Genomic DNA, 27,919 nt, shown 5'->3' on the forward strand with positions numbered 1-27,919 from the left:
TGCTACGTTTTGCGTAAAACAGGCATTGCTGTAATTTGTGAACCTCACGTTTAAAGTTATTGTCTCTTGTTATTCTCTTCTTACAGAGCCACTTTTACGATTGGGAATTATGTACAAATCAACGAATGCAACGTGGGTAATTGTCGACAGGCAGCGGACATACGTCGCCATTCATGAAATGAAAATTAATTTGATTTTCTTGTATAGCATTGTCATTATCAACAAATAGTTCCACTAAACGTGTACACTGCTAAGAGTATAAATCTTTTGACAATCTTAGACGTGCTACAGGCTTCGGACATCGGACACATGTTACCTGCAAGCCCCGTTCGTTAAATTGGTTATCATGTGTAAATCTTACATTCGGTAGTCATTTTTAACGTATGGTGCTACGGTACTAATCGACGGCAGCAAATAGTGTATTGTGGATTGTGTGCTACGTTTTGCGTAAAACAGGCATTGCTGTAATTTGTGAACCTCACGTTTAAAGTTATTGTCTCTTGTTATTCTCTTCTTACAGAGCCACTTTTACGATTGGGAATTATGTACAAATCAACGAATGCAACGTGGGTAATTGTCTACAGGCAGCGGACATACGTCGCCATTCATGAAATGAAAATTAATTTGATTTTCTTGTATAGCATTGTCATTATCAACAAATAGTTCCACTAAACGTGTACACTGCTAAGAGTATAAATCTTTTGACAATCTTAGACGAGCTACAGGCTTCGGACAACGGACACATGTTACCTGCAAGCCCCGTTTGTTAAATTGGTTATCATGTGTAAATCTTACATTCGGTAGTCATTTTTAACGTATGGTGCTACGGTACTAATCGACGGCAGCAAATAGTGGACTGTGGATTGTGTGCTACGTTTTGCGTAAAACAGGCATTGCTGTAATTTGTGAACCTCACGTTTAAAGTTATTGTCTCTTGTTATTCTCTTCTTACAGAGCCACTTTTACGATTGGGAATTATGTACAAATCAACGAATGCAACGTGGGTAATTGTCGACAGGCAGCGGACATACGTCGCCATTCATGAAATGAAAATTAATTTGATTTTCTTGTATAGCATTGTCATTATCAACAAATAGTTCCACTAAACGTGTACACTGCTAAGAGTATAAATCTTTTGACAATCTTAGACGAGCTACAGGCTTCGGACATCGGACACATGTTACCTGCAAGCCCCGTTCGTTAAATTGGTTATCATGTGTAAATCTTACATTCGGTAGTCATTTTTAACGTATGGTGCTACGGTACTAATCGACGGCAGCAAATAGTGTACTGTGGATTGTGTGCTACGTTTTGCGTAAAACAGGCATTGCTGTAATTTGTGAACCTCACGTTTAAAGTTATTGTCTCTTGTTATTCTCTTCTTACAGAGCCACTTTTACGATTGGGAATTATGTACAAATCAACGAATGCAACGTGGGTAATTGTCTACAGGCAGCGGACATACGTCGCCATTCATGAAATGAAAATTAATTTGATTTTCTTGTATAGCATTGTCATTATCAACAAATAGTTCCACTAAACGTGTACACTGCTAAGAGTATAAATCTTTTGACAATCTTAGACGAGCTACAGGCTTCGGACAACGGACACATGTTACCTGCAAGCCCCGTTTGTTAAATTGGTTATCATGTGTAAATCTTACATTCGGTAGTCATTTTTAACGTATGGTGCTACGGTACTAATCGACGGCAGCAAATAGTGGACTGTGGATTGTGTGCTACGTTTTGCGTAAAACAGGCATTGCTGTAATTTGTGAACCTCACGTTTAAAGTTATTGTCTCTTGTTATTCTCTTCTTACAGAGCCACTTTTACGATTGGGAATTATGTACAAATCAACGAATGCAACGTGGGTAATTGTCGACAGGCAGCGGACATACGTCGCCATTCATGAAATGAAAATTAATTTGATTTTCTTGTATAGCATTGTCATTATCAACAAATAGTTCCACTAAACGTGTACACTGCTAAGAGTATAAATCTTTTGACAATCTTAGACGAGCTACAGGCTTCGGACATCGGACACATGTTACCTGCAAGCCCCGTTCGTTAAATTGGTTATCATGTGTAAATCTTACATTCGGTAGTCATTTTTAACGTATGGTGCTACGGTACTAATCGACGGCAGCAAATAGTGTACTGTGGATTGTGTGCTACGTTTTGCGTAAAACAGGCATTGCTGTAATTTGTGAACCTCACGTTTAAAGTTATTGTCTCTTGTTATTCTCTTCTTACAGAGCCACTTTTACGATTGGGAATTATGTACAAATCAACGAATGCAACGTGGGTAATTGTCGACAGGCAGCGGACATACGTCGCCATTCATGAAATGAAAATTAATTTGATTTTCTTGTATAGCATTGTCATTATCAACAAATAGTTCCACTAAACGTGTACACTGCTAAGAGTATAAATCTTTTGACAATCTTAGACGTGCTACAGGCTTCGGACATCGGACACATGTTACCTGCAAGCCCCGTTCGTTAAATTGGTTATCATGTGTAAATCTTACATTCGGTAGTCATTTTTAACGTATGGTGCTACGGTACGAATCGACGGCAGCAAATAGTGGACTGTGGATTGTGTGCTACGTTTTGCGTAAAACAGGCATTGCTGTAATTTGTGAACCTCACGTTTAAAGTTATTGTCTCTTGTTATTCTCTTCTTACAGAGCCACTTTTACGATTGGGAATTATGTACAAATCAACGAATGCAACGTGGGTAATTGTCGACAGGCAGCGGACATACGTCGCCATTCATGAAATGAAAATTAATTTGATTTTCTTGTATAGCATTGTCATTATCAACAAATAGTTCCACTAAACGTGTACACTGCTAAGAGTATAAATCTTTTGACAATCTTAGACGTGCTACAGGCTTCGGACATCGGACACATGTTACCTGCAAGCCCCGTTCGTTAAATTGGTTATCATGTGTAAATCTTACATTCGGTAGTCATTTTTAACGTATGGTGCTACGGTACAAATCGACGGCAGCAAATAGTGGACTGTGGATTGTGTGCTACGTTTTGCGTAAAACAGGCATTGCTGTAATTTGTGAACCTCACGTTTAAAGTTATTGTCTCTTGTTATTCTCTTCTTACAGAGCCACTTTTACGATTGGGAATTATGTACAAATCAACGAATGCAACGTGGGTAATTGTCGACAGGCAGCGGACATACGTCGCCATTCATGAAATGAAAATTAATTTGATTTTCTTGTATAGCATTGTCATTATCAACAAATAGTTCCACTAAACGTGTACACTGCTAAGAGTATAAATCTTTTGAAAATCTTAGACGTGCTACAGGCTTCGGACATCGGACACATGTTACCTGCAAGCCCCGTTCGTTAAATTGGTTATCATGTGTAAATCTTACATTCGGTAGTCATTTTTAACGTATGGTGCTACGGTACTAATCGACGGCAGCAAATAGTGGACTGTGGATTGTGTGCTACGTTTTGCGTAAAACAGGCATTGCTGTAATTTGTGAACCTCACGTTTAAAGTTATTGTCTCTTGTTATTCTCTTCTTACAGAGCCACTTTTACGATTGGGAATTATGTACAAATCAACGAATGCAACGTGGGTAATTGTCGACAGGCAGCGGATATACGTCGCCATTCATGAAATGAAAATTAATTTGATTTTCTTGTATAGCATTGTCATTATCAACAAATAGTTCCACTAAACGTGTACACTGCTAAGAGTATAAATCTTTTGACAATCTTAGACGAGCTACAGGCTTCGGACATCGGACACATGTTACCTGCAAGCCCCGTTCGTTAAATTGGTTATCATGTGTAAATCTTACATTCGGTAGTCATTTTTAACGTATGGTGCTACGGTACTAATCGACGGCAGCAAATAGTGGACTGTGGATTGTGTGCTACGTTTTGCGTAAAACAGGCATTGCTGTAATTTGTGAACCTCACGTTTAAAGTTATTGTCTCTTGTTATTCTCTTCTTACAGAGCCACTTTTACGATTGGGAATTATGTACAAATCAACGAATGCAACGTGGGTAATTGTCTACAGGCAGCGGACATACGTCGCCATTCATGAAATGAAAATTAATTTGATTTTCTTGTATAGCATTGTCATTATCAACAAATAGTTCCACTAAACGTGTACACTGCTAAGAGTATAAATCTTTTGACAATCTTAGACGTGCTACAGGCTTCGGACATCGGACACATGTTACCTGCAAGCCCCGTTCGTTAAATTGGTTATCATGTGTAAATCTTACATTCGGTAGTCATTTTTAACGTATGGTGCTACGGTACTAATCGACGGCAGCAAATAGTGTACTGTGGATTGTGTGCTACGTTTTGCGTAAAACAGGCATTGCTGTAATTTGTGAACCTCACGTTTAAAGTTATTGTCTCTTGTTATTCTCTTCTTACAGAGCCACTTTTACGATTGGGAATTATGTACAAATCAACGAATGCAACGTGGGTAATTGTCGACAGGCAGCGGATATACGTCGCCATTCATGAAATGAAAATTAATTTGATTTTCTTGTATAGCATTGTCATTATCAACAAATAGTTCCACTAAACGTGTACACTGCTAAGAGTATAAATCTTTTGACAATCTTAGACGTGCTACAGGCTTCGGACATCGGACACATGTTACCTGCAAGCCCCGTTCGTTAAATTGGTTATCATGTGTAAATCTTACATTCGGTAGTCATTTTTAACGTATGGTGCTACGGTACGAATCGACGGCAGCAAATAGTGGACTGTGGATTGTGTGCTACGTTTTGCGTAAAACAGGCATTGCTGTAATTTGTGAACCTCACGTTTAAAGTTATTGTCTCTTGTTATTCTCTTCTTACAGAGCCACTTTTACGATTGGGAATTATGTACAAATCAACGAATGCAACGTGGGTAATTGTCGACAGGCAGCGGATATACGTCGCCATTCATGAAATGAAAATTAATTTGATTTTCTTGTATAGCATTGTCATTATCAACAAATAGTTCCACTAAACGTGTACACTGCTAAGAGTATAAATCTTTTGACAATCTTAGACGTGCTACAGGCTTCGGACATCGGACACATGTTACCTGCAAGCCCCGTTCGTTAAATTGGTTATCATGTGTAAATCTTACATTCGGTAGTCATTTTTAACGTATGGTGCTACGGTACGAATCGACGGCAGCAAATAGTGGACTGTGGATTGTGTGCTACGTTTTGCGTAAAACAGGCATTGCTGTAATTTGTGAACCTCACGTTTAAAGTTATTGTCTCTTGTTATTCTCTTCTTACAGAGCCACTTTTACGATTGGGAATTATGTACAAATCAACGAATGCAACGTGGGTAATTGTCGACAGGCAGCGGACATACGTCGCCATTCATGAAATGAAAATTAATTTGATTTTCTTGTATAGCATTGTCATTATCAACAAATAGTTCCACTAAACGTGTACACTGCTAAGAGTATAAATCTTTTGACAATCTTAGACGTGCTACAGGCTTCGGACATCGGACACATGTTACCTGCAAGCCCCGTTCGTTAAATTGGTTATCATGTGTAAATCTTACATTCGGTAGTCATTTTTAACGTATGGTGCTACGGTACTAATCGACGGCAGCAAATAGTGGACTGTGGATTGTGTGCTACGTTTTGCGTAAAACAGGCATTGCTGTAATTTGTGAACCTCACGTTTAAAGTTATTGTCTCTTGTTATTCTCTTCTTACAGAGCCACTTTTACGATTGGGAATTATGTACAAATCAACGAATGCAACGTGGGTAATTGTCTACAGGCAGCGGACATACGTCGCCATTCATGAAATGAAAATTAATTTGATTTTCTTGTATAGCATTGTCATTATCAACAAATAGTTCCACTAAACGTGTACACTGCTAAGAGTATAAATCTTTTGACAATCTTAGACGTGCTACAGGCTTCGGACATCGGACACATGTTACCTGCAAGCCCCGTTCGTTAAATTGGTTATCATGTGTAAATCTTACATTCGGTAGTCATTTTTAACGTATGGTGCTACGGTACTAATCGACGGCAGCAAATAGTGGACTGTGGATTGTGTGCTACGTTTTGCGTAAAACAGGCATTGCTGTAATTTGTGAACCTCACGTTTAAAGTTATTGTCTCTTGTTATTCTCTTCTTACAGAGCCACTTTTACGATTGGGAATTATGTACAAATCAACGAATGCAACGTGGGTAATTGTCTACAGGCAGCGGACATACGTCGCCATTCATGAAATGAAAATTAATTTGATTTTCTTGTATAGCATTGTCATTATCAACAAATAGTTCCACTAAACGTGTACACTGCTAAGAGTATAAATCTTTTGACAATCTTAGACGTGCTACAGGCTTCGGACATCGGACACATGTTACCTGCAAGCCCCGTTCGTTAAATTGGTTATCATGTGTAAATCTTACATTCGGTAGTCATTTTTAACGTATGGTGCTACGGTACTAATCGACGGCAGCAAATAGTGTACTGTGGATTGTGTGCTACGTTTTGCGTAAAACAGGCATTGCTGTAATTTGTGAACCTCACGTTTAAAGTTATTGTCTCTTGTTATTCTCTTCTTACAGAGCCACTTTTACGATTGGGAATTATGTACAAATCAACGAATGCAACGTGGGTAATTGTCGACAGGCAGCGGATATACGTCGCCATTCATGAAATGAAAATTAATTTGATTTTCTTGTATAGCATTGTCATTATCAACAAATAGTTCCACTAAACGTGTACACTGCTAAGAGTATAAATCTTTTGACAATCTTAGACGTGCTACAGGCTTCGGACATCGGACACATGTTACCTGCAAGCCCCGTTCGTTAAATTGGTTATCATGTGTAAATCTTACATTCGGTAGTCATTTTTAACGTATGGTGCTACGGTACGAATCGACGGCAGCAAATAGTGGACTGTGGATTGTGTGCTACGTTTTGCGTAAAACAGGCATTGCTGTAATTTGTGAACCTCACGTTTAAAGTTATTGTCTCTTGTTATTCTCTTCTTACAGAGCCACTTTTACGATTGGGAATTATGTACAAATCAACGAATGCAACGTGGGTAATTGTCGACAGGCAGCGGACATACGTCGCCATTCATGAAATGAAAATTAATTTGATTTTCTTGTATAGCATTGTCATTATCAACAAATAGTTCCACTAAACGTGTACACTGCTAAGAGTATAAATCTTTTGACAATCTTAGACGTGCTACAGGCTTCGGACATCGGACACATGTTACCTGCAAGCCCCGTTCGTTAAATTGGTTATCATGTGTAAATCTTACATTCGGTAGTCATTTTTAACGTATGGTGCTACGGTACGAATCGACGGCAGCAAATAGTGGACTGTGGATTGTGTGCTACGTTTTGCGTAAAACAGGCATTGCTGTAATTTGTGAACCTCACGTTTAAAGTTATTGTCTCTTGTTATTCTCTTCTTACAGAGCCACTTTTACGATTGGGAATTATGTACAAATCAACGAATGCAACGTGGGTAATTGTCGACAGGCAGCGGACATACGTCGCCATTCATGAAATGAAAATTAATTTGATTTTCTTGTATAGCATTGTCATTATCAACAAATAGTTCCACTAAACGTGTACACTGCTAAGAGTATAAATCTTTTGACAATCTTAGACGTGCTACAGGCTTCGGACATCGGACACATGTTACCTGCAAGCCCCGTTCGTTAAATTGGTTATCATGTGTAAATCTTACATTCGGTAGTCATTTTTAACGTATGGTGCTACGGTACTAATCGACGGCAGCAAATAGTGGACTGTGGATTGTGTGCTACGTTTTGCGTAAAACAGGCATTGCTGTAATTTGTGAACCTCACGTTTAAAGTTATTGTCTCTTGTTATTCTCTTCTTACAGAGCCACTTTTACGATTGGGAATTATGTACAAATCAACGAATGCAACGTGGGTAATTGTCGACAGGCAGCGGATATACGTCGCCATTCATGAAATGAAAATTAATTTGATTTTCTTGTATAGCATTGTCATTATCAACAAATAGTTCCACTAAACGTGTACACTGCTAAGAGTATAAATCTTTTGACAATCTTAGACGTGCTACAGGCTTCGGACATCGGACACATGTTACCTGCAAGCCCCGTTCGTTAAATTGGTTATCATGTGTAAATCTTACATTCGGTAGTCATTTTTAACGTATGGTGCTACGGTACTAATCGACGGCAGCAAATAGTGGACTGTGGATTGTGTGCTACGTTTTGCGTAAAACAGGCATTGCTGTAATTTGTGAACCTCACGTTTAAAGTTATTGTCTCTTGTTATTCTCTTCTTACAGAGCCACTTTTACGATTGGGAATTATGTACAAATCAACGAATGCAACGTGGGTAATTGTCTACAGGCAGCGGACATACGTCGCCATTCATGAAATGAAAATTAATTTGATTTTCTTGTATAGCATTGTCATTATCAACAAATAGTTCCACTAAACGTGTACACTGCTAAGAGTATAAATCTTTTGACAATCTTAGACGTGCTACAGGCTTCGGACATCGGACACATGTTACCTGCAAGCCCCGTTCGTTAAATTGGTTATCATGTGTAAATCTTACATTCGGTAGTCATTTTTAACGTATGGTGCTACGGTACTAATCGACGGCAGCAAATAGTGTACTGTGGATTGTGTGCTACGTTTTGCGTAAAACAGGCATTGCTGTAATTTGTGAACCTCACGTTTAAAGTTATTGTCTCTTGTTATTCTCTTCTTACAGAGCCACTTTTACGATTGGGAATTATGTACAAATCAACGAATGCAACGTGGGTAATTGTCGACAGGCAGCGGATATACGTCGCCATTCATGAAATGAAAATTAATTTGATTTTCTTGTATAGCATTGTCATTATCAACAAATAGTTCCACTAAACGTGTACACTGCTAAGAGTATAAATCTTTTGACAATCTTAGACGTGCTACAGGCTTCGGACATCGGACACATGTTACCTGCAAGCCCCGTTCGTTAAATTGGTTATCATGTGTAAATCTTACATTCGGTAGTCATTTTTAACGTATGGTGCTACGGTACGAATCGACGGCAGCAAATAGTGGACTGTGGATTGTGTGCTACGTTTTGCGTAAAACAGGCATTGCTGTAATTTGTGAACCTCACGTTTAAAGTTATTGTCTCTTGTTATTCTCTTCTTACAGAGCCACTTTTACGATTGGGAATTATGTACAAATCAACGAATGCAACGTGGGTAATTGTCGACAGGCAGCGGACATACGTCGCCATTCATGAAATGAAAATTAATTTGATTTTCTTGTATAGCATTGTCATTATCAACAAATAGTTCCACTAAACGTGTACACTGCTAAGAGTATAAATCTTTTGACAATCTTAGACGTGCTACAGGCTTCGGACATCGGACACATGTTACCTGCAAGCCCCGTTCGTTAAATTGGTTATCATGTGTAAATCTTACATTCGGTAGTCATTTTTAACGTATGGTGCTACGGTACTAATCGACGGCAGCAAATAGTGGACTGTGGATTGTGTGCTACGTTTTGCGTAAAACAGGCATTGCTGTAATTTGTGAACCTCACGTTTAAAGTTATTGTCTCTTGTTATTCTCTTCTTACAGAGCCACTTTTACGATTGGGAATTATGTACAAATCAACGAATGCAACGTGGGTAATTGTCTACAGGCAGCGGACATACGTCGCCATTCATGAAATGAAAATTAATTTGATTTTCTTGTATAGCATTGTCATTATCAACAAATAGTTCCACTAAACGTGTACACTGCTAAGAGTATAAATCTTTTGACAATCTTAGACGTGCTACAGGCTTCGGACATCGGACACATGTTACCTGCAAGCCCCGTTCGTTAAATTGGTTATCATGTGTAAATCTTACATTCGGTAGTCATTTTTAACGTATGGTGCTACGGTACTAATCGACGGCAGCAAATAGTGGACTGTGGATTGTGTGCTACGTTTTGCGTAAAACAGGCATTGCTGTAATTTGTGAACCTCACGTTTAAAGTTATTGTCTCTTGTTATTCTCTTCTTACAGAGCCACTTTTACGATTGGGAATTATGTACAAATCAACGAATGCAACGTGGGTAATTGTCTACAGGCAGCGGACATACGTCGCCATTCATGAAATGAAAATTAATTTGATTTTCTTGTATAGCATTGTCATTATCAACAAATAGTTCCACTAAACGTGTACACTGCTAAGAGTATAAATCTTTTGACAATCTTAGACGTGCTACAGGCTTCGGACATCGGACACATGTTACCTGCAAGCCCCGTTCGTTAAATTGGTTATCATGTGTAAATCTTACATTCGGTAGTCATTTTTAACGTATGGTGCTACGGTACTAATCGACGGCAGCAAATAGTGTACTGTGGATTGTGTGCTACGTTTTGCGTAAAACAGGCATTGCTGTAATTTGTGAACCTCACGTTTAAAGTTATTGTCTCTTGTTATTCTCTTCTTACAGAGCCACTTTTACGATTGGGAATTATGTACAAATCAACGAATGCAACGTGGGTAATTGTCGACAGGCAGCGGATATACGTCGCCATTCATGAAATGAAAATTAATTTGATTTTCTTGTATAGCATTGTCATTATCAACAAATAGTTCCACTAAACGTGTACACTGCTAAGAGTATAAATCTTTTGACAATCTTAGACGTGCTACAGGCTTCGGACATCGGACACATGTTACCTGCAAGCCCCGTTCGTTAAATTGGTTATCATGTGTAAATCTTACATTCGGTAGTCATTTTTAACGTATGGTGCTACGGTACGAATCGACGGCAGCAAATAGTGGACTGTGGATTGTGTGCTACGTTTTGCGTAAAACAGGCATTGCTGTAATTTGTGAACCTCACGTTTAAAGTTATTGTCTCTTGTTATTCTCTTCTTACAGAGCCACTTTTACGATTGGGAATTATGTACAAATCAACGAATGCAACGTGGGTAATTGTCGACAGGCAGCGGACATACGTCGCCATTCATGAAATGAAAATTAATTTGATTTTCTTGTATAGCATTGTCATTATCAACAAATAGTTCCACTAAACGTGTACACTGCTAAGAGTATAAATCTTTTGACAATCTTAGACGTGCTACAGGCTTCGGACATCGGACACATGTTACCTGCAAGCCCCGTTCGTTAAATTGGTTATCATGTGTAAATCTTACATTCGGTAGTCATTTTTAACGTATGGTGCTACGGTACGAATCGACGGCAGCAAATAGTGGACTGTGGATTGTGTGCTACGTTTTGCGTAAAACAGGCATTGCTGTAATTTGTGAACCTCACGTTTAAAGTTATTGTCTCTTGTTATTCTCTTCTTACAGAGCCACTTTTACGATTGGGAATTATGTACAAATCAACGAATGCAACGTGGGTAATTGTCGACAGGCAGCGGACATACGTCGCCATTCATGAAATGAAAATTAATTTGATTTTCTTGTATAGCATTGTCATTATCAACAAATAGTTCCACTAAACGTGTACACTGCTAAGAGTATAAATCTTTTGACAATCTTAGACGTGCTACAGGCTTCGGACATCGGACACATGTTACCTGCAAGCCCCGTTCGTTAAATTGGTTATCATGTGTAAATCTTACATTCGGTAGTCATTTTTAACGTATGGTGCTACGGTACTAATCGACGGCAGCAAATAGTGGACTGTGGATTGTGTGCTACGTTTTGCGTAAAACAGGCATTGCTGTAATTTGTGAACCTCACGTTTAAAGTTATTGTCTCTTGTTATTCTCTTCTTACAGAGCCACTTTTACGATTGGGAATTATGTACAAATCAACGAATGCAACGTGGGTAATTGTCGACAGGCAGCGGATATACGTCGCCATTCATGAAATGAAAATTAATTTGATTTTCTTGTATAGCATTGTCATTATCAACAAATAGTTCCACTAAACGTGTACACTGCTAAGAGTATAAATCTTTTGACAATCTTAGACGTGCTACAGGCTTCGGACATCGGACACATGTTACCTGCAAGCCCCGTTCGTTAAATTGGTTATCATGTGTAAATCTTACATTCGGTAGTCATTTTTAACGTATGGTGCTACGGTACTAATCGACGGCAGCAAATAGTGGACTGTGGATTGTGTGCTACGTTTTGCGTAAAACAGGCATTGCTGTAATTTGTGAACCTCACGTTTAAAGTTATTGTCTCTTGTTATTCTCTTCTTACAGAGCCACTTTTACGATTGGGAATTATGTACAAATCAACGAATGCAACGTGGGTAATTGTCTACAGGCAGCGGACATACGTCGCCATTCATGAAATGAAAATTAATTTGATTTTCTTGTATAGCATTGTCATTATCAACAAATAGTTCCACTAAACGTGTACACTGCTAAGAGTATAAATCTTTTGACAATCTTAGACGTGCTACAGGCTTCGGACATCGGACACATGTTACCTGCAAGCCCCGTTCGTTAAATTGGTTATCATGTGTAAATCTTACATTCGGTAGTCATTTTTAACGTATGGTGCTACGGTACTAATCGACGGCAGCAAATAGTGTACTGTGGATTGTGTGCTACGTTTTGCGTAAAACAGGCATTGCTGTAATTTGTGAACCTCACGTTTAAAGTTATTGTCTCTTGTTATTCTCTTCTTACAGAGCCACTTTTACGATTGGGAATTATGTACAAATCAACGAATGCAACGTGGGTAATTGTCGACAGGCAGCGGATATACGTCGCCATTCATGAAATGAAAATTAATTTGATTTTCTTGTATAGCATTGTCATTATCAACAAATAGTTCCACTAAACGTGTACACTGCTAAGAGTATAAATCTTTTGACAATCTTAGACGTGCTACAGGCTTCGGACATCGGACACATGTTACCTGCAAGCCCCGTTCGTTAAATTGGTTATCATGTGTAAATCTTACATTCGGTAGTCATTTTTAACGTATGGTGCTACGGTACGAATCGACGGCAGCAAATAGTGGACTGTGGATTGTGTGCTACGTTTTGCGTAAAACAGGCATTGCTGTAATTTGTGAACCTCACGTTTAAAGTTATTGTCTCTTGTTATTCTCTTCTTACAGAGCCACTTTTACGATTGGGAATTATGTACAAATCAACGAATGCAACGTGGGTAATTGTCGACAGGCAGCGGACATACGTCGCCATTCATGAAATGAAAATTAATTTGATTTTCTTGTATAGCATTGTCATTATCAACAAATAGTTCCACTAAACGTGTACACTGCTAAGAGTATAAATCTTTTGACAATCTTAGACGTGCTACAGGCTTCGGACATCGGACACATGTTACCTGCAAGCCCCGTTCGTTAAATTGGTTATCATGTGTAAATCTTACATTCGGTAGTCATTTTTAACGTATGGTGCTACGGTACGAATCGACGGCAGCAAATAGTGGACTGTGGATTGTGTGCTACGTTTTGCGTAAAACAGGCATTGCTGTAATTTGTGAACCTCACGTTTAAAGTTATTGTCTCTTGTTATTCTCTTCTTACAGAGCCACTTTTACGATTGGGAATTATGTACAAATCAACGAATGCAACGTGGGTAATTGTCGACAGGCAGCGGACATACGTCGCCATTCATGAAATGAAAATTAATTTGATTTTCTTGTATAGCATTGTCATTATCAACAAATAGTTCCACTAAACGTGTACACTGCTAAGAGTATAAATCTTTTGACAATCTTAGACGTGCTACAGGCTTCGGACATCGGACACATGTTACCTGCAAGCCCCGTTCGTTAAATTGGTTATCATGTGTAAATCTTACATTCGGTAGTCATTTTTAACGTATGGTGCTACGGTACTAATCGACGGCAGCAAATAGTGGACTGTGGATTGTGTGCTACGTTTTGCGTAAAACAGGCATTGCTGTAATTTGTGAACCTCACGTTTAAAGTTATTGTCTCTTGTTATTCTCTTCTTACAGAGCCACTTTTACGATTGGGAATTATGTACAAATCAACGAATGCAACGTGGGTAATTGTCGACAGGCAGCGGATATACGTCGCCATTCATGAAATGAAAATTAATTTGATTTTCTTGTATAGCATTGTCATTATCAACAAATAGTTCCACTAAACGTGTACACTGCTAAGAGTATAAATCTTTTGACAATCTTAGACGTGCTACAGGCTTCGGACATCGGACACATGTTACCTGCAAGCCCCGTTCGTTAAATTGGTTATCATGTGTAAATCTTACATTCGGTAGTCATTTTTAACGTATGGTGCTACGGTACTAATCGACGGCAGCAAATAGTGTACTGTGGATTGTGTGCTACGTTTTGCGTAAAACAGGCATTGCTGTAATTTGTGAACCTCACGTTTAAAGTTATTGTCTCTTGTTATTCTCTTCTTACAGAGCCACTTTTACGATTGGGAATTATGTACAAATTAACGAATGCAACGTGGGTAATTGTCGACAGGCAGCGGATATACGTCGCCATTCATGAAATGAAAATTAATTTGATTTTCTTGTATAGCATTGTCATTATCAACAAATAGTTCCACTAAACGTGTACACTGCTAAGAGTATAAATCTTTTGACAATCTTAGACGTGCTACAGGCTTCGGACATCGGACACATGTTACCTGCAAGCCCCGTTCGTTAAATTGGTTATCATGTGTAAATCTTACATTCGGTAGTCATTTTTAACGTATGGTGCTACGGTACGAATCGACGGCAGCAAATAGTGGACTGTGGATTGTGTGCTACGTTTTGCGTAAAACAGGCATTGCTGTAATTTGTGAACCTCACGTTTAAAGTTATTGTCTCTTGTTATTCTCTTCTTACAGAGCCACTTTTACGATTGGGAATTATGTACAAATCAACGAATGCAACGTGGGTAATTGTCCACAGGCAGCGGACATACGTCGCCATTCATGAAATGAAAATTAATTTGATTTTCTTGTATAGCATTGTCATTATCAACAAATAGTTCCACTAAACGTGTACACTGCTAAGAGTATAAATCTTTTGACAATCTTAGACGTGCTACAGGCTTCGGACATCGGACACATGTTACCTGCAAGCCCCGTTCGTTAAATTGGTTATCATGTGTAAATCTTTCATGTTAGTCTCTTTTAACGAATGGTGCTACGGTACGAATTGACGGCAGCAAATAGTGGACTGTGGATTGTGTGCTACGTTTTGCGTAAAACAGGCATTGCTGTAATTTGTGAACCTCACGTTTAAAGTTATTGTCTCTTGTTATTCTCTTCTTACAGAGCCACTTTTACGATTGGGAATTATGTACAAATCAACGAATGCAACGTGGGTAATTGTCTACAGGCAGCGGACATACGTCGCCATTCATGAAATGAAAATTAATTTGATTTTCTTGTATAGCATTGTCATTATCAACAAATAGTTCCACTAAACGTGTACACTGCTAAGAGTATAAATCTTTTGACAATCTTAGACGAGCTACAGGCTTCGGACATCGGACACATGTTACCTGCAAGCCCCGTTTGTTAAATTGGTTATCATGTGTAAATCTTACATTCGGTAGTCATTTTTAACGTATGGTGCTACGGTACTAATCGACGGCAGCAAATAGTGGACTGTGGATTGTGTGCTACGTTTTGCGTAAAACAGGCATTGCTGTAATTTGTGAACCTCACGTTTAAAGTTATTGTCTCTTGTTATTCTCTTCTTACAGAGCCACTTTTACGATTGGGAATTATGTACAAATCAACGAATGCAACGTGGGTAATTGTCGACAGGCAGCGGATATACGTCGCCATTCATGAAATGAAAATTAATTTGATTTTCTTGTATAGCATTGTCATTATCAACAAATAGTTCCACTAAACGTGTACACTGCTAAGAGTATAAATCTTTTGACAATCTTAGACGTGCTACAGGCTTCGGACATCGGACACATGTTACCTGCAAGCCCCGTTCGTTAAATTGGTTATCATGTGTAAATCTTACATTCGGTAGTCATTTTTAACGTATGGTGCTACGGTACGAATCGACGGCAGCAAATAGTGGACTGTGGATTGTGTGCTACGTTTTGCGTAAAACAGGCATTGCTGTAATTTGTGAACCTCACGTTTAAAGTTATTGTCTCTTGTTATTCTCTTCTTACAGAGCCACTTTTACGATTGGGAATTATGTACAAATCAACGAATGCAACGTGGGTAATTGTCGACAGGCAGCGGACATACGTCGCCATTCATGAAATGAAAATTAATTTGATTTTCTTGTATAGCATTGTCATTATCAACAAATAGTTCCACTAAACGTGTACACTGCTAAGAGTATAAATCTTTTGACAATCTTAGACGTGCTACAGGCTTCGGACATCGGACACATGTTACCTGCAAGCCCCGTTCGTTAAATTGGTTATCATGTGTAAATCTTTCATGTTAGTCTCTTTTAACGAATGGTGCTACGGTACGAATTGACGGCAGCAAATAGTGGACTGTGGATTGTGTGCTACGTTTTGCGTAAAACAGGCATTGCTGTAATTTGTGAACCTCACGTTTAAAGTTATTGTCTCTTGTTATTCTCTTCTTACAGAGCCACTTTTACGATTGGGAATTATGTACAAATCAACGAATGCAACGTGGGTAATTGTCTACAGGCAGCGGACATACGTCGCCATTCATGAAATGAAAATTAATTTGATTTTCTTGTATAGCATTGTCATTATCAACAAATAGTTCCACTAAACGTGTACACTGCTAAGAGTATAAATCTTTTGACAATCTTAGACGAGCTACAGGCTTCGGACATCGGACACATGTTACCTGCAAGCCCCGTTTGTTAAATTGGTTATCATGTGTAAATCTTACATTCGGTAGTCATTTTTAACGTATGGTGCTACGGTACGAATCGACGGCAGCAAATAGTGGACTGTGGATTGTGTGCTACGTTTTGCGTAAAACAGGCATTGCTGTAATTTGTGAACCTCACGTTTAAAGTTATTGTCTCTTGTTATTCTCTTCTTACAGAGCCACTTTTACGATTGGGAATTATGTACAAATCAACGAATGCAACGTGGGTAATTGTCGACAGGCAGCGGACATACGTCGCCATTCATGAAATGAAAATTAATTTGATTTTCTTGTATAGCATTGTCATTATCAACAAATAGTTCCACTAAACGTGTACACTGCTAAGAGTATAAATCTTTTGACAATCTTAGACGTGCTACAGGCTTCGGACATCGGACACATGTTACCTGCAAGCCCCGTTCGTTAAATTGGTTATCATGTGTAAATCTTACATTCGGTAGTCTTTTTTAACGTATGGTGCTACGGTACTAATCGACGGCAGCAAATAGTGTACTGTGGATTGTGTGCTACGTTTTGCGTAAAACAGGCATTGCTGTAATTTGTGAACCTCACGTTTAAAGTTATTGTCTCTTGTTATTCTCTTCTTACAGAGCCACTTTTACGATTGGGAATTATGTACAAATCAACGAATGCAACGTGGGTAATTGTCGACAGGCAGCGGATATACGTCGCCATTCATGAAATGAAAATTAATTTGATTTTCTTGTATAGCATTGTCATTATCAACAAATAGTTCCACTAAACGTGTACACTGCTAAGAGTATAAATCTTTTGACAATCTTAGACGTGCTACAGGCTTCGGACATCGGACACATGTTACCTGCAAGCCCCGTTCGTTAAATTGGTTATCATGTGTAAATCTTACATTCGGTAGTCATTTTTAACGTATGGTGCTACGGTACGAATCGACGGCAGCAAATAGTGGACTGTGGATTGTGTGCTACGTTTTGCGTAAAACAGGCATTGCTGTAATTTGTGAACCTCACGTTTAAAGTTATTGTCTCTTGTTATTCTCTTCTTACAGAGCCACTTTTACGATTGGGAATTATGTACAAATCAACGAATGCAACGTGGGTAATTGTCGACAGGCAGCGGACATACGTCGCCATTCATGAAATGAAAATTAATTTGATTTTCTTGTATAGCATTGTCATTATCAACAAATAGTTCCACTAAACGTGTACACTGCTAAGAGTATAAATCTTTTGACAATCTTAGACGTGCTACAGGCTTCGGACATCGGACACATGTTACCTGCAAGCCCCGTTCGTTAAATTGGTTATCATGTGTAAATCTTACATTCGGTAGTCATTTTTAACGTATGGTGCTACGGTACGAATCGACGGCAGCAAATAGTGGACTGTGGATTGTGTGCTACGTTTTGCGTAAAACAGGCATTGCTGTAATTTGTGAACATCACGTTTAAAGTTATTGTCTCTTGTTATTCTCTTCTTACAGAGCCACTTTTACGATTGGGAATTATGTACAAATCAACGAATGCAACGTGGGTAATTGTCGACAGGCAGCGGACATACGTCGCCATTCATGAAATGAAAATTAATTTGATTTTCTTGTATAGCATTGTCATTATCAACAAATAGTTCCACTAAACGTGTACACTGCTAAGAGTATAAATCTTTTGACAATCTTAGACGAGCTACAGGCTTCGGACATCGGACACATGTTACCTGCAAGCCCCGTTTGTTAAATTGGTTATAATGTGTAAATCTTACATTCGGTAGTCATTTTTAACGTATGGTGCTACGGTACGAATCGACGGCAGCAAATAGTGGACTGTGGATTGTGTGCTACGTTTTGCGTAAAACAGGCATTGCTGTAATTTGTGAACCTCACGTTTAAAGTTATTGTCTCTTGTTATTCTCTTCTTACAGAGCCACTTTTACGATTGGGAATTATGTACAAATCAACGAATGCAACGTGGGTAATTGTCTACAGGCAGCGGACATACGTCGCCATTCATGAAATGAAAATTAATTTGATTTTCTTGTATAGCATTGTCATTATCAACAAATAGTTCCACTAAACGTGTACACTGCTAAGAGTATAAATCTTTTGACAATCTTAGACGTGCTACAGGCTTCGGACATCGGACACATGTTACCTGCAAGCCCCTTTCGTTAAATTGGTTATCATGTGTAAATCTTACATTCGGTAGTCATTTTTAACGTATGGTGCTACGGTACTAATCGACGGCAGCAAATAGTGGACTGTGGATTGTGTGCTACGTTTTGCGTAAAACAGGCATTGCTGTAATTTGTGAACCTCACGTTTAAAGTTATTGTCTCTTGTTATTCTCTTCTTACAGAGCCACTTTTACGATTGGGAATTATGTACAAATCAACGAATGCAACGTGGGTAATTGTCGACAGGCAGCGGACATACGTCGCCATTCATGAAATGAAAATTAATTTGATTTTCTTGTATAGCATTGTCATTATCAACAAATAGTTCCACTAAACGTGTACACTGCTAAGAGTATAAATCTTTTGACAATCTTAGACGTGCTACAGGCTTCGGACATCGGACACATGTTACTTGCAAGCCCCGTTCGTTAAATTGGTTATCATGTGTAAATCTTACATTCGGTAGTCATTTTTAACGTATGGTGCTACGGTACGAATCGACGGCAGCAAATAGTGGACTGTGGATTGTGTGCTACGTTTTGCGTAAAACAGGCATTGCTGTAATTTGTGAACCTCACGTTTAAAGTTATTGTCTCTTGTTATTCTCTTCTTACAGAGCCACTTTTACGATTGGGAATTATGTACAAATCAACGAATGCAACGTGGGTAATTGTCTACAGGCAGCGGACATACGTCGCCATTCATGAAATGAAAATTAATTTGATTTTCTTGTATAGCATTGTCATTATCAACAAATAGTTCCACTAAACGTGTACACTGCTAAGAGTATAAATCTTTTGACAATCTTAGACGAGCTACAGGCTTCGGACATCGGACACATGTTACCTGCAAGCCCCGTTCGTTAAATTGGTTATCATGTGTAAATCTTACATTCGGTAGTCATTTTTAACGTATGGTGCTACGGTACGAATCGACGGCAGCAAATAGTGGACTGTGGATTGTGTGCTACATGTGGCTAGCACACAACAGACACAGCTGAAATTTGTGAACCATACATTAAAATTGATTGTCCCGTGTAACTCTCTCATTACAGAGATACTTTTACGACTGGGAATAACGTACATATCATCGACTGAAAACAGTGGGTCTACAGGCAGCGGACATAAGTTGGTAATTGATAAATGTAATTGTAGCGTGTTTTTCTTGTATACAAGATATTGGCATATAAAAGCAGCGGACAGCCTTAGCTGTTTATGAAATTAAAGCTAATTTGATTTTCTTGTATAACATTGTCGTTATCAACAATTAGTACCGCTACACGTATATACTGCAATAAACATTATGCTGCGAGCGATGTGCATTGAGCAATAGGCGTGTGGCAATGTATAGCAAGCATGTGCACTTAGACATAAACTGGTACCTTGTAATTATAATTTCGTCATAAATATGTGATATTTAACTATTTAAATCAGTTTTCATTTTCAATGCGCCTTCTATAGAGATGCTGCAACTAGATTTTGTGTGCCAGTTTCTGCCCCACGATCATATTGTTAATTCAGTGTTGCCAGCCCCAGGAACGCAAAAAGCAACAAATAAAGTGTATAAGAACAGTAAAATAGTAATTTCAAATCATCAAATTTACTGTTCAAAATAACATTCATAGAATTGATTAATAGTTATGCAGCTGCCGTTAGATTTACAGCAAATTACCATCTTATAAAAAATTTCTCGGAATTGTAAGGTAAATAAAAAGTCAAAATGAAAAGATTTGGAGGGGAAAAAAAAGGAAATTATATTAAGAAGGATAAAAGGGGAACATGAAAGCAATATTCAGCAAAAAAAAATATTTTAGAAATAGTTCCTGTTTTACTATGGTAGCGGTGAACGAGAGGTCTGCAAACACGGGAACCATAAAAAATGCAATAACACTTTTTTGGGAGAATGCAGGCACATAAAGTAAGTAAAATTAATAATCGTTAACTACAACAGTTAGTTTATCTTTGAAGTAAGGTAATTAAAATTTTTTTTTTTTTTATAAAAATAAAAAGCTTGTTAGCTTGTAGTTCTAGTCAAAATAATACTTTTTGATATTTTTTTTATTATTTGAGCAATTTTTATTTTATTACATAACAACACTGCAAAGTACAACGATATTGGTAAGATGCGAACTGCATCTAGCATTTCAACTGTATGGCATGACTAAGGAAATTATGATTTATTTCTGTATATATCTATAGACCGTAATTAAGCAAAAAAAAAGAAAAAAACTATCTGTTATTATATGCACCGCGAGCTTTTATCTTTATGTGTCGCTTTAGAAAGAAAACTCAAAGGGTACAAACAGATGGCCCAGAGGAGTGGAAAGCCATAAAAATTCGCGACCCCATCATTATTGTAAGCCGTGTTTTGATCAGAAAATCTCTATCTACCGGAGCTCTCCCACCCCGTTTGATCCTTAAGTAGGTATTTTAATTGAGGCCTCTGAAAAAAAATCCGCTTTAGAGAGACTCAATTTTTAAAATCCCTAAGCGTCGAGTTTTTCGCGTCATCTAATGTTACATCGATAGTCGAATGCTATTCTCTCGATAATAATCGGGTGACCTACATTATTTAAATCCCTGTGACCTCAGGAAAGATGAAAACAAACAGATATAAGTATGATAATCGTTTAGTATACCTTAGTCCCAGGAAACAAAACATAGTCCAGGTAGCGGTAGCGAGGCGACCTTCGGGGGAAGTATTATCTTTTTTTTATAATAGTTGGTATAGTTAAGTTTTATTTAGTTCTACTGTGCCACCGAGATGAAAATGTGTTGCATATACTTTTAAAATAAAATAAAAAAATCAAAATAATTTTATTTCATTTTATATTTTTACTCCTTCAGGAAACTTAAAAGCTAGTTACATTTTAACAGGCAACTTATACATCAAGGGGTCATTACATGTTTTCGCCTTTAGCATTATTGCATACATTGTGAGGACGTACACAGACAAAAGTTACTCAATAAACTCTATAGCACGTACAGGATAAGGAACAAAATCTTACAAGATACATAAAAACATATACTCACATATACATGCATGTACATATGTATGCATGTGCATGCACATACACATATACACACAACGTACAAATAAATAAAAAAGTTGTTATTATAAATTCGAAATCGTTCATGTATTTGCGCCTTCACCAATTCATTCAACTTACGCGGAGCGTGCAAGAGAAATGAGTTATTACGATAGTTACTGCGACAATTAGGAACAGAGAGTGGCTTAGGATTTCTCTGCTGATAAGATGCAACATGTATAAATATAGAACTAACGAGCTCGGGGCAATCGACAGAGCCATTTAAAGTTTTGGTTAGATACATGATATCTGCCAACTTCCTACGCTTCACCAAGGGCGGTAGATGGTGACGTTTACATCGATTGAGATAATCACTGTCATGTAAATCACATTTATATTGAAGATGGCGTAGGAACCGGCGTTGGATGCGTTCGATCCTGTCGACATAGCAAGAGTACTTAGGATTCCAAACCTGAGATCCATATTCTACGATACTCAGTACGAATGAACAGTATAAAGCTTTATTTGTTTTTACCTCCTAAAGTTAGAAGAACTTCTAATGACGAAACCGAGCGCTTTGCTGGCTCTCGATACAATAAAATCTGTATGTTGGTCGAATACAAGCTTTTCGTCATGGATTACGCCCAAATCTCTAGCGGTATCCACTCTACTAATTAGTTGGTCATTAATTCTATAGTTAGCTATTAGTGGCGATGGCTTACGAGTGTATATCATAATACAGCACTTAACTACGTTTAGATCAAATTTATTGACTTTGCAATAGTTAACTAGGCGGCTAATATCAGAGGAGAGATGGGCAGCATCTGCATTGGTAACTATTTCTTTGGCAATTTTCATGTCATCCGCAAAAAGAAATATTTAAGAGTGTCTCCAATACGCCTGAATATCGTTTATAAACATAACAAACAGTGATGGTCCTAAGTCGTAGGTCCAAAGATCCTTGTGGTATTCCTTATGGGATTAGGCACCATCCGGATGTATACCCTGTATTATGTTATATTATGTTATATCATATCGTATCGTATCGTATCGCATCGCATCGCATCGCATCGCATCGCAACGCAACGCATCGCATCGCATCGCATCGCATCGCATCGCATCGCATCGCATCGCATCGTATCGTATAATATTATATTATATTATATTATATTATATTATATTATATTATATTATATTATATTATATTATATTATATTATATTATATTATATTATATTATATTATATTATATTATATTATATTATATTATATTATATTATATTATATTATATCGTATAATAATAATAAATCAATTGATTACTGTCCGATTTAAATATCAGTTCAGATCTTATATGGAAACGGATCTTCCTTTAGACGTCAATGTGCGTTATTGTTAAAAAAAAAACATTCAGTGTACATAACGAGTCCCGTTTCGACGAGGAAAACGGAGGAAACAATTTCAATAAAATTTAAATTATTTATTGTTATCAACAGGTATTTGGGTTTTACGATAACCATGCGATTGTGTTAGTGTGGTTACTAACACAATCGGAGGATTAGAGAAATTTAAAAATATAAAAAGAGAGATAATCGTGTGTTCAAATCGTCCTACTCGGGAATAAACTCTCTCTCGGAGTTAAAGAATCAGCAAACCGTTTGAAAAAAAGTTCGAGACAAAGTTAGCAGACACATCGACGTAATTAACTTCACTTTACATGTGTGTATGTTTTATATTACAAAGCATATGTGCGGGTGTAATATATTATTTTTAAGTATTTGTTTGTTGGTAAATATATATAACACTTTAAGTAATTGTAACGTTCACGCTCCTTATTACTGGCCACTTCGCACAAAGTGCTTTTTAGTGTTAAATTATTGTTGTGCTTGCGAATTCGAGCATCGATTTATTTAAATTGTGTTCGCTACCGTTGCGTTCGTGTCGAAATTGCAAACAGTTTCCGTGTAAATGTAAATATAAACCATATTGATCACTCTAGGTTGTCATCTTCCTCGCCATGGACCATCGCCATCATTCAGAAACAAAAACGTGCTCTGGTGATAACTCACCTCCACCCTCGTTATAGTTTCTGTCGCTAATACAATTAAACACGATTTATTTATAAATTGTAATGCAACACTTTGAAATAAAAACACAGTAAAAGGGGATCTTTGAGCAGCTGTTAACGCGTGTTGTTGTTGACTGTCGTGACCGATTGATCGGTTTTAAATATTATAAGAAGTACTGATAGAGGATGTTGAAATGGAGGGTATAAAGTATTAGTAAAATAACCTTAGTTGATGGAGTTGCAGTTCTATAGTCTTCTTAAATAATTAGTCCTATTCTATCTCTTTTAGAGTTTTCTATAAATTTTTATGATGCCAGAGTTAATATCGAAATGCAACAATACTAGTATTAAAGCGCAGTGTATTTGGCCCTTACGACATGATTTTTTTTTAGGCCATTTCATATCCTCTTGGCGGTAGATATTTGTAACGGTACTTGTACGATAATATGATACTTGAATTATAAACCGATAACTTTACAGATAAAGGAGCGAAAAAATTGAGAGTCCAGTTGAATACAAGAATCTGAACTTGGGGTAAGTTGTATGGGGCGTTTTGAAACAGGCTGACACAAATAATGATGGTTATATTGATTACTTTGAGTTCAAATCTATTTACAAATGGTTTTTTTTACTTTTGAGATCTCGCTATCTTGATATTTTACTAACCATTTGCAATTTCTTTAATATCGATGGCTGGATTCGTTTTGATAAACTTATGCAATACTCTATGATAACTGTAGCCCTGAGTCACAAGCTGCAAAAGCCAGAAAGGCCAACAGCATTCATCGAATTTAAATATAATATAATAAAATCAAAATTAAAACTCCACCCATTTTTATTTAAAAAAAGCCTCTAGAATAAAATAAACAAATGTAAGCTTAATGTCCTAGATAAAATTAAAAAATAACCAAATAATATCGTCCATATTAAAAATGTATTCTAAATACAAAATACGTAGCTAACGTCTGTTAATAAAATTTTTGTTCCATATTTTCACCAAATAGTTGCTACCAATATTTCCTTTTATTAAATTGTCTATCTATTTTAACACATAAGACAGTTTCTAGAAAAAATATAATAATCTGTTACTAAGTTTCTCTGTTTGTTAACATTAAATTTGTATGTTAATATAATATTTTTAATAATTATAGTTTAATAGTAAAAATATCATTGTTAAATAGTAAATAATATAAATATGTACTTGCAACAAGGTATGTCAATAGATGGCACTGTTTTTAAAAACAATATTAAGGAACTATACCAGCGTAATAGAGTGTTATCTTCCATACTACGCTAGTATAGTTACTCTTTATCCATACTTCAATTGGAGCCTCGCTAACTCGAGCAAAAACAGCGCCAGCACTAGCGAGAGGAATTAACTTAAGGTGGTAGTTGTCTTTTATTTATTAGTTTTGTAGTTACCACAACAGATGGCGCTATCATCAAAATTTTAAACTTTCATATTGATATAACCAGCATTCCCAGTATTAATAGCTATCTGCCTTACGCCCGTATTAATTGTTCTCTGCGATATAAACAGGTTAGGTTAGTGATATATAAATAGTATAGGTTGAATCGTTTATTTTTAAAAAGCTTGTCTCGTCACTATCACCACATAGTATAAAAACCAAAGTCGCATTCCGCCGTCTGTCCTTATGTATGCTTAGATCTTTAAAACTACGCAACGGATATTGATTCGGTTTTTTTTATAAATAGAGTGATTCAAAAGGAAGGTTTATGTGTATAATAACATCCATTACATAAAAAAATTGAAAATTTATTTATTCAAAATAGATTCAACGAGGAATTCTTTTTGAATAAAGAAATATAGTACAGAAAACTGTTATTTTTGAGGTTCAGCGCGGGCGATGCCGCAGGGCAGTAAGCGCAAATAAATAGGTATGCTTTTTAAAAATAAGTAATTCAACCAACAATTATTTTGTTTATTATGAAAGTTTAATATTTTTGGTATTTTAAGCGTGAATATTGGAAATGCAACTTCGGGTAAGGTAAGGAAACGTACGGCGTACTGTAAGTAATTAAAAAAGCAAAGTTTAGTAAAACTGTAGACAGAGAAAGCTATAGATTATAGACCGTGTGCTAGCGTGTAGCTGAAAGGGACAAGCAAAGAAAATCTGTGCTGTTTCAGGGTTACCTTCTGTAAGATTATTTTAACCCAATAGTCTAGTGTTATTTCAGCTCCAACTGCGACAAGTCAGTGGCTGCTTGCGTTGATACTTAGAAAAAGATTTAAGAATAATAAGTGATTTTGCTTTAAAAAGGGAAAAAATATTCTTGGTGAAAAGAGGAGCCGCTCGCGTTTGACACCGCCGCACTACTGGCGCCGCGCTGTCTGGCCGCTATAAACTTTAAACACGTAAAATAAATATTTAATGGAATCAGGCGAGACCTGACCTTGACTCTGTGTTTGGCACTAATCGGTGTAACATAACTCCTGAAGATGCCACGTGGAGGGGTGAAACACGTGTTGAGTAATTTGGCGGTGGTGGTTGTGTGATTCGTATTGTTTGCCGCATACGCATTTATCAGCGGGCTGGCGGGCGGTGCATTTCATTGCACGACTACCACTGCATGTGCGGAAGTGGTTAAATATTGGTCCTTTTCTTACGTGAAATAAGGTTAATTTCAAATTGAAACAAAATGTTGCAAAAAAAAAAGCCGCCCATAGGACGCTCGCGTTTAATAACTGCCGCCACGGCGTTAGCTGACCGCTTCTGTCATATCATTGATGTACCATGATGGTCCAAGACGATGCTCTTAGCTGTCTCAGGGAGCGTCGCGGCACCCCCTGAGACGGCGGTGCCCGTGTGCATTGCACACCCTGCACTATAGGTTAAACCACCCCTGATTTAATTACATCTGAAAAACGACAGTACTTACGTGATGACGCCACAGATGATGTATAATAGACATAATAGTCATTATCTTTGCGAGCACCCCACTTTTGTGAGTGTCAACTTGATACGAACAGATGGTTCTCACAAAAAAATCTGCGTCTATTATAATTTAAGACCAAATGAAACTAAAAAAATAACTAATTTTATTTTTCCTGCCAATTCAGACACTTTCCTTTTTTTTGATTTACAATAAAAATGTACCAATTTTTTAACAATAAAGTTAAAAAGGTCTGCCTTTTTTTATAAAAAAACTGAGTAGGTTGCAAAACCTAGAATTTTAAAAGCGGGGCCGGCAGGGTGAGCACCTCGCCCATTAGAAGCGTTAGGAAGAGCGTGGGGGAGTGGGAACAGGGGCAGGTGAGGGCTGGGACCTCTCCCCGTAAGGAGACAGTAGTGCCGGCAAAGCCGATAAAACGCGATGTGCCGCGTGGGTCGGTGGACGGGTCGCCTTCGACCTCGACAGTAACTAAATCGGGAACGGGCGCGGCTCCGAAGGGGGTCAAGTTGACCCCCACGGAGCGAATCAAAGAAGCGTGAGTCTGCCTGAGCAACGCGAAGCGCGGCTTGGGCAGCTCAAGGAACTTAAAGACCGAGATAAAGGAGGAGGTGACCCGAGCTATTGACCGGCTCTAAGAGCTGGTAAAGGAGGCGGAGATGGAGCGTCTCAGGATGGCGACTGCTAGGCGCGCAGAGGCGCCGAGGGGGGAAATAACGGAGAGGGAAACCCCCGGCGGCGTCTGTGCGGGCGGAGCGGTCGAGGGATGGAGGGGCTGCCGACCTCCTTCTTAATAAGTTAGAGGAGCATGGGAGGCTTCCTGAGGCCAACAGGAGGGAGATGGAGGGCCTCAAGGAGACTCTCAGAGAGGCTCGCACCAGGGTAAGGGATGAGCCGCGGCCGTCGTATGCGAACAT

General features: G+C 38.0%; 1 pseudogene; it reads right to left on the reverse strand.

The window, feature by feature from the left end:
* LOC137920042 (NADH-ubiquinone oxidoreductase chain 5-like) overlaps positions 1–27,919 on the reverse strand; it is a 35,748-nt pseudogene extending 7,829 nt beyond the window's left edge.

Source organism: Battus philenor, unplaced genomic scaffold (genome assembly GCF_028537555.1).
Source record: "Battus philenor isolate CCGP_79_NKW_IND1 unplaced genomic scaffold, ilBatPhil1.0.hap1 SCAF_1, whole genome shotgun sequence".
NCBI lineage: Eukaryota > Metazoa > Arthropoda > Insecta > Lepidoptera > Papilionidae > Battus > Battus philenor.